This window comes from Arachis hypogaea, chromosome 15 (genome assembly GCF_003086295.3).
Source record: "Arachis hypogaea cultivar Tifrunner chromosome 15, arahy.Tifrunner.gnm2.J5K5, whole genome shotgun sequence".
Taxonomy (NCBI): domain Eukaryota; kingdom Viridiplantae; phylum Streptophyta; class Magnoliopsida; order Fabales; family Fabaceae; genus Arachis; species Arachis hypogaea.
In genome coordinates this window covers 51,543,972-51,553,252 of record NC_092050.1, presented here as the reverse complement: position 1 = coordinate 51,553,252, position 9,281 = coordinate 51,543,972, and the positions used below count along the sequence as shown (strand labels likewise).

Here is a 9,281-nt window from a genome sequence, read left to right as displayed (position 1 = left end):
CTCAGGGAATTGTGGTAGTAGCATCCAGAAACCACCCATTCAGGCCAACAATTTTGAGCTCAAGCCACAGCTAATATCATTGGTGGAAAATCATTGTTCCTTTGGAGGAAGTGCTAATGAAGACCCAAACCAACATCTCACAAAATTCTTGAGAATTTGTGACACTGTGAAGTCCAATGGAGTCCAGGAAGATGCCTATAAACTGCTCTTGTTCCCATTTTCACTTAGGGACAAAGCAGCTAAGTGGCTGGAATCATTCCCAAGGGGGAGTCTAACAACATGGGATGAGGTGGAAAGCAAGTTTCTGGCACGTTTCTACCCTCCACAAAAGGTCAATAGGCTTCGATCTGAGGTCCAGACTTTTAGACAACAAGATGGTGAAACTCTCTACGAGGCATGGGAGAGATTCAAGGACTTGACAAGGAAATGCCCACCAAACATGTTCCATGATTGGGTGCAACTGCACATCTTCTATGATGGGCTCTCTTATGAATCAAGGAAGGCTGTAGACCATTCATCAGGAGGTTCATTGAACAGGAAAAAGACTGTGGAAGAAGCCATTGAAGTGATTGAGACAGTGGCTGAGAATGAGTACTACTATGCATCAGAAAGGCACAACACTAAGGGAGTCATGGAACTGAACCAGGTTGATACAATTCTAGCCCAAAACAAGGTGTTTGCCAAGCAACTAGCAGAACTTACCAGGCAATTAGAAACAAAGCAAGTGGCTGCAATCCACACACAAGATCAAGAGGAAGTAGGCATTGAAGGAAGTGATTGGGAAGAGGCCAATTATGTGGGAAACCAACAAAGGCAATCATATGATCCACATTCCAATACTTACAACCCAGGCTGGAGAAACCACCCAAACTTTGGGTGGGGAAACCAACAAACCCAACCACAAAACCACAAACCTTACAACCACAACCAACATAACAATTCCACATACCAAAACTCCAACCAAAGATCATACCAAGCCACACAAAACACTTACCCCCAATCATCATACCATGACCAAAGTAATCAACCTACCCAACCCAATCCGAACCAACAATTTCAAGATCAATTAAACCGGATTGAAGGAATGATGGCAACCATGAGTCAAGACATAATTGAATTGAAGGCTTTTAAGGAAGAAGTAAATTCTAACTTGCAAAACCAAGGAGCTGCCATCCAGAAGCTAGAAAATCAAATTTTGTATTTGATTAAGCAAGACCCGGGGACAAGCAGTTCTCATACCGTTAAGGCTATTGCAAGGGAGGAATGTAAGGCCATAACCCTCAGAAGTGGAAAGAATCTAAAGGAGATTTCAAGGGAAACCACAGAGGATGAAGCAAAGGAAAATGTGAAAGATAAAGAACAAGGACAATCTGTTACACCGTTTGCAACAAAAGAAAAAGAAAAAGAGGTCTTGAAGCCTTACACACCTAAAGCACCTTATCCTCAACGTTTGATGAAAAGTGAAAAGGATGGCCAATTCTCCAGGTTCTTGGAGATTTTCAAGAAGCTTCAAATCAACATTCCCTTTGCTGAAGCAATAGAGCAAATGCCACTCTATGCAAAATTCTTAAAAGAATTGATGACCAAGAAGAGAAGCTGGAGAAATGAGGAAACTGTGTTGTTAACTGAAGAATGCAGTGCCATCATTCAGCACAAATTGCCTCAGAAATTGAAGGACCCAGGCAGTTTCCAAATCCCCTGTATTATAGGAGAAGTCATGGTGGAGAAGGCCTTGTGTGATTTAGGGGCCAGCATCAATTTGATGTCGCTAACAATGATGAAAAGAATGAAGATTGAAGAAGCCAAACCAACAAGAATGGCCCTCCAATTGGCAGATCGATCTTTTAAATTCCCTCATGGGATAGTTGAGGATTTGTTGGTGAAGGTGGGAGAATTTATATTTCCTGCTGATTTTGTGGTGTTAGATATGGAGGAAGAAGCCAAGGCTTCAATAATTCTGGGGAGACCCTTCCTAGCTACTGCTGGAGCCATCATAGATGTACAAAAGGGTGAACTCACTCTTAGACTCCATGATGAGAAATTGGTGTTTAATGTATTCAAGGCAATGAGCTATCCATCAGAATCACTAAGGGAATGCATGAGGGTTGATGTAGTGGACATTGCAGTACAAGAAACTTTTGAGGAAACAATAAAGGAAGTGGCAGAGGAGGAGTGCACCAAGGATATTGAAGTTAGTGATATCAAGGATGCTGACACAACTATGCTAAGCAGGCCAGAGAAAGTGAAAGAAGAAAAGGAAGCCCCAAAACCTGAGCTCAAAGCATTGCCCCCTAATCTCAAGTATGCATACTTGGGTAGTGATGAGAGTCACCCTGTTATCATTAGCTCGGCCTTGAGCCAAGAACAAGAAGAAGAATTGATCAAGGTGCTGCAAACTCATCAAGATGCCATTGGATGGACCCTAGCTGATTTGAAGGGGATAAGTTCATCCATATGCATGCATAAAATCTTGTTGGAAGAAGATGCTAGACCCTCCATTCAAGCTCAAAGAAGATTGAATCCCGTCATGAAAGAAGTAGTACAAAAGGAAGTGAGGAAGTTATGGCAGGCAGGGGTAATCTACCCCATCTCTGATAGCCCATGGGTTAGTCCCATCCATATAGTTCCCAAGAAAGGTGGCATAACGGTAGTGCCAAATGAGAAGAACGAACTCATACCCACAAGAACCGTTACTGGGTGGAGGATGTGCATAGACTACAGGAAGCTCAATGAAGCCACCAGAAAGGATCATTTCCCACTCCCATTCATGGATCAGATGCTTGAAAGGCTTGCCGGACATGCTTACTATTGTTTCTTGGATGGATATTCAGGATACAACCAAATAGTAGTTGATCCTAGTGATCAAGAGAAAACATCATTTGTTTGTCCATATGGAGTTTTTGCTTATAGACGCATGCCCTTTGGATTGTGCAATGCACCTGCCACTTTCCAAAGATGCATGCTGTCCATCTTTTCGGACATGATTGAAAAATTTATTGAGGTCTTCATGGACGATTTTTCTGTGTTTGGGGATTCTTTTCCCAGCTGCCTACACCACCTTGCCTTGGTGCTTAAGAGGTGCAAAGAGACTAACCTAGTATTAAACTGGGAAAAGTGTCATTTCATGGTCACAGAAGGAATAGTCCTTGGCCACAAAATCTCTAATAGAGGCATGGAGGTGGACAGAGCTAAGGTGGAGATCATTGAAAAACTACCTCCACCAAGTAATGTCAAGGCAGTTAGGAGCTTTTTGGGCCACGCTGGTTTTTACAGAAGGTTTATTAGAGACTTTTCTAAAATAGCCAAACCTTTGAGTAACTTGCTTGTCTCTGATACACCCTTTGTATTTGATGGAAATTGCATGCTAGCCTTTGAACTTTTGAAGCAAAAACTTTCCTCTGCACCTATCATTGCCCCACCTGATTGGAACTTACCGTTTGAACTGATGTGTGATGCATCAGACCTTGCTATTGGGGCAGTGTTAGGACAAAGGAAAGACAATTTGGTACATGTGATTTATTATGCCAGTAAAGTCTTGAATGCTAACCAAAGGAATTACACAACCACTGAAAAAGAACTCTTGGCAATAGTCTTTGCATTTGAAAAATTTAGATCTTATCTCATTGGATCTAAAGTCATTGTTTTCACTGATCATTCAGCTTTAAAATATTTACTTGCCAAACAAGAATCTAAACCGAGACTTATTAGATGGGTTCTTTTGTTGCAGGAATTTGACATTGAAATCAAAGACAAGAAGGGTGTAGAGAACAAGGTGGCAGATCATTTATCAAGGATACCATGTGAAGAAGGAAGCACACAAAGCACACATGTAAATGAGTGCTTCCCTGATGAGCAACTCATGCTGATTCACAAGGCACCCTGGTTTGCAGACATAGCAAACTTCAAGGCCACTGGGAGTTTACCTTTGGAATTTAACAAACATCAAAGGAAGAAATTGGTAAATGAGGCCAAATACTTCATCTGGGACGAACCATACTTGTTCAAAAAATGTTCCGATGGCATACTCAGAAGATGCATATCCGAGGAAGAAGGAAGGGAAGTTTTATGGGACTGCCATGGCTCCACTTATGGAGGGCACTTTGCAGGGGAAAGAACTGCAGCTAAGGTGTTGCAGTGTGGTTTTTATTGGCCTACTATCTTCAAAGATGCAAAAGAATTAGTGAAACACTGCACTGAATGCCAGAAAGCTGGGAACCTGCCAAGAAGAAATGAAATGCCACAACAATTCATTCTGGAACTTGAATTGTTTGATGTATGGGGGATAGATTTCATGGGACCATTTCCCTCCTCATACTCAAATAATTACATTCTTGTGGCAGTAGATTATGTCTCCAAATGGGTTGAAGCAATAGCAACTCCAACTAATGATAATAAGGTAGTCATAAACTTCCTCAGAAAACACATTTTTTGCCGTTTTGGGGTTCCAAGAGCAATCATCAGTGATGGAGGAAGCCACTTTTGCAACAAACCATTAGAAGCATTGCTCCTAAAATATGGAGTCAAACACAGGGTAGCCACACCATACCATCCACAGACAAGTGGGCAAGCCGAAATATCTAACAGAGAACTCAAAAGAATCCTGGAAAAAACTGTGGGAAATTCAAGAAAGGACTGGTCGATTAAGCTAGATGATGCTCTTTGGGCATATAGAACAGCTTTCAAAACACCAATTGGAATGTCTCCTTACCAACTAGTATATGGAAAAGCTTGCCATCTGCCACTGGAGTTGGAGCACAAGGCATACTGGGCCTTGAAACTTCTGAACTTGGACAACAAAGCCGCTGGAGAAAGAAGGATGTTGCAAATTCAAGAATTGGAAGAATTCAGAGCGGAAGCTTATGAGAATGCCAAAATTTACAAAGAAAGAGCAAAGAAGAAGCATGACAGCAACATAACCCCAAGGAAATTTGAAGAAGGGCAAAAAGTATTGCTCTACAATTCTAGGCTGAAGCTATTTCCAGGGAAGCTAAAATCAAGGTGGTCTGGACCATTCCTTGTCACCAAGGTCTCCAACTATGGACAAGTAGAAATCATGGAAGAAAAGTCGCAACGAACCTTCATTGTTAACGGTCAAAGACTCAAACATTACTTGGGGGATGTGGAGGAGAAGGACAAAGTTAAATATCACCTCAACTGAAGAAGCTGACCGTCAAGCTAATGACGTTAAACAAGCGCTTGTTGGGAGGCAACCCAACCTGAGGTAATACCTTTTTGCTGTTTCTTTTATTTGTTTCAATAAAAGGGATAAAGTAGTTTCTGTGCATTGCAAAGAATTAAGTTTGGTGTTTCACACCAAACAATGAATTCATGGACCCATAAGTCAAAGGGGAATGTGTTACTCTAAGTTTGGTGTTCCACCATAAAGATCAACTGAACACAACAACCTTTGAATTATGAGAAAGGAACAATTATTCTAAGCAGTCACAGAAATGCTTAAAACCCTTAGTAGCAACCTCATTCCAAGATAACTCAAGGATTCAAAGAACACAGAGAAGTAAGTGGGAGACTAAGTTTGGTGTTCACACACCAACTTAAGAATCCGATACTTACCCACACATAGTTGAGCTAACCACTTAAGTGCTTGAGGAGCAAGCAACTTCATTACTCTTTGCAGGAAAGGAAACAAGAACCTTAAAGCATGAAGCAACATTTAGGAAGAAGAAGGAGAAATCAAAGTGTTTCCTGACAACAAAGAGAAAACAAGGAATTTCACAAGGTGGTATTATTCCTTGATAATTCTTTAAAAAGGGTAAACAAAAGGCATGCGTGTTCTGGTCTAAACTGTAAATGTTGAATCTTTCTGGAATGTGTATTTTTTTTAGTTAATTGCTTTGAATAAAGTGAGTGCCTAGATGTTTGGATATAACTTCACCTTCTTAAACAAGTGCGTGCCATGCTTGTTCTGTTTCCAAAAATAAAAGAAAAGTTTGAACAAAAGTAATTTGGCTAAATTAGTGACAAATCAAGTAGAATTAAGTGGTGGTATGCATGCTTGATTGTTAGTCACATCACTAAAATTAGAGTGTAGAATTATCATTTTTTATGTAGAAATTGAAAATTGTCTATGGATCTTGATGAATAAATGTCTTTGGCCATAAAAAAGAAAGAAAAAGAAGAAGAAAAAGCCACTGAAAAAGGGCAACCAAAAAGCAAAAAAAAAAAAAAAAATTGAGAAAATAAGCTAGGCACCAATGGTTTGAACTTCTGAGACAAATGCCTGTGGTGTTTATGTATTAAGGATATGCTTGGATGAATAGGTTCTGAGGAGTGTTTCAACACTTGGTAACTTGGGTTAACTAACCCGGGATTATCAACCAAAAGTCCATTATCAAGAGCAACCTAAATACAAAACATTTAGTCACACAAAGAGGTGCTGGGCACCAATGTCTCAAGAAGAAATGTGAACTAAAATGCCTAAAGTGGATATGTGTAGTGCACTGATAAGAAAAAGAAAATGCCAAAGGCTTGTGCAACACATGACACTAAGCAAACAAGGAGCAAAAGAAGCTCTAAGAAAAAGAAAAGAAAAACAAAAGAAAGGTACCAAAGACATAAGAATAACAAGAGGCCATAGCAATTTTTGATGGATGCAATGAAAAAGTGATAATCCTACCTGATAAGTATGAAAAAGTGATGCTGCAACTTTCTGCATAAAACCCTTCTGATGAACTTCAAATGCTTTCTAATATAGCCAATGTAATTGCTTTCTGTTCCATACTTTCTTCTCAAATAACTCAGGACTTGCTTAGGGACAAGCAAGTATTAAGTTTGGTGTTGTGATGCCAAGGCATCATGGACTAGTTTCACTAGCAATTTTCTGTTAGTTTTAGTTGTTTTATGCATTTTCTTGAGCTTAAAGTAACCAAAAATGGTTAAATGAAGAACAAAGCAATAAATCATTCAACATGTAGATTTTTATGCAAATTCCATGAGTTTTTAGTTATATTATTTGAATGCTATGAATGGAAGATTTCTCATGAAACTTTGCAAGACTTTGATGCAATTGTTTGGATGATTTCAGGGAAGAAGAGGCTAAGCAAGGAAGCAAGAAAATCAATAAAGGAAGCTTGAATATCACATGTGGAGTTTAAGTTCCAGTTTAAGCTTAAACTGGAGCTTAAACGCCAAAATCATGAAGAATAAGAAATGCTGGGATTGAAGTTTAACCTCCAGTTTGACCTCAAACTGGAGGTTAAACGCCAGAATGATAGGCCTCACTTAAGGAGCATTCCACGTTTAACCTCCAGTTTGAGTCAAACTGGAGGTTAAACGCCAGAATGAGTATGACACCAGGGAGGAGTTCCACGTTTAACCTCCAGTTTGACCTCAAACTGGAGGTTAAACGCCAGAACCAGGAAGAGTACCAGGGGCCATTCCACGTTTAAGCTCCAGTTTGACTCAAACTGGAGCTTAAACGTGTTCGACGTTTTCTTTCACTCCAGGGTTGCTCTCTCCACCTCCACGTTTAACCTCCAGTTTGACCCCAAACTGGAGGTTAAACGTGTTCGACACCTCCAGGGCCACCATTCCAAGCTTCCACGTTTAACCTCCAGTTTGACCTCAAACTGGAGGTTAAACGTGTTCGACCTCCAGTAAGCTTCCACCCTTTTCCACGTTTAACCTCCAGTTTGACCTCAAACTGGAGGTTAAACGTGTTCGACCTCCAGGATGCCTCATTCCTTTTCCACGTTTAACCTCCAGTTTAACCTTAAACTGGAGGTTAAACGTGTTCGACTACATTACTCTCCAGGGCTACCATTCTTCCATTTCCACGTTTAAGCTTCAGTTTAACCTTAAACTGAAGCTTAAACGTGCTTCTACAAAAGGCCTCACTGGAAGTGTCTGGCGTTTAAGCTGCAGTTTAAGCTTAAACTGCAACTTAAACGCCACTCTTGGAAAAGGTTTCTGGGCCAAAAATATTGTGGTTTAAGTTAGTCTTTGAGCACAAATATTAACTTAAACTCACTTTGGTATGAAACCCAATTGAATATCATGGTTTATGGGATTGGGCCTGAAGGATTGATGAGTTTGAAATCTCAATTTATTGAGTCATGTGTCATTATTTGATTATCACTAAATTGGCTCAATGAAATGTACAGAATTTGGATCAACAACCTCATCAACATTATGGATCATAAACCCAAGGCAAAAGGAAAGCAAGGAGAGGCCTCAAAGCCCAAGAAGCACAACTGAAGCTCAATATAGAAAGTGTATAAATAGGATAGAATTGAAGTTAGAAAGGACTTTTACTTTCACTTTTAGCCAGTTTTCCTTTTCTTTGTAATTGAATTCAGAGCTATGATTCACTAAACCCCCTTTCATTGGGTTAGGGAGCTCTATTGTAATTCAATGAATCAATAATAGTTTATCTTCTTCTTCAATCTTTTCTCTTGAATTTTGTTAGAAAGCTTCTCGATCTAATTCCATTGAGTAGTTGTCTTGGGAAAGAAGCTACTCATACTTGGAATCCTTCGGAGCCTTGGGAAAGGAATGGAGGATTCATGCTAGAGAAGCTTTCTCACAGTGGATTGGATTGGGGTTTGGATGGATATTGTGACATGTAATCCTACCAAATTGTGGTTCATGAAATTGTGTGGTATAATCAGTGACCAAGCATCATCTCTTCTTATGAACATTTAAACCAAGGGATTGGGAATTTGTTTGTTTTTAGAGAGCATTGGTGAGCCAAGGAATTGGGATCCAATCATATAAGATTGCCAAGCAAAATTCAATGAATGCATTGGTTGAGGAAGAGATTTACATGTTTTGATTCGGAGATTTCAATATCTCCTAAACCCAATGAATTCCCCATTTCTGATTTCCACTTTCTCTTTACATTCTGCAATTCAATTCTTGCAATCATCCCCATTCCCTTTTAATTTCAGCAATTTACATTCTGCTCTTGAATTCATGCAATTTAAGATTCAGCCATTTAATTTTCTTGTCATTTACTTTTCCCGCCAATTTTACATTCCGCAATTCTCATCTCAAATATTGATTCCGCTCAACTAGAACACACTTCTAATCCGAATTGCTCACTCAACCAATCCTTGTGGGATTCGACCTCACTCTATTGTGAGTTTTTACTTGACGATGATAACCGGTGCACTTGCCGGAAGGAATTTTGCCGATCGTGCAATTTCCTAAATCGTAGCATAACACGTTTATGCGCATCAATTGGGCAAATCTCCAAGCAGATTTCTGTTGAGAGACCTTCAAGCTCACTACCAAGTGACACCATTCCTAATCCAAAAGAAGAG

The 9,281-nt window shown here is 39.9% G+C and overlaps 1 non-coding gene across 1 annotated transcript; it reads right to left on the bottom strand.

Annotated features, from left to right (window-relative positions):
- Positions 1-337: 337 nt before the first annotated feature.
- Positions 338-441, bottom strand: LOC112753646 (small nucleolar RNA R71). Its single transcript, XR_003178021.1, has one exon. It is a non-coding gene; the product is annotated as a small nucleolar RNA R71 (small nucleolar RNA).
- Between the last annotated feature and the right edge of the window lie 8,840 nt (positions 442-9,281).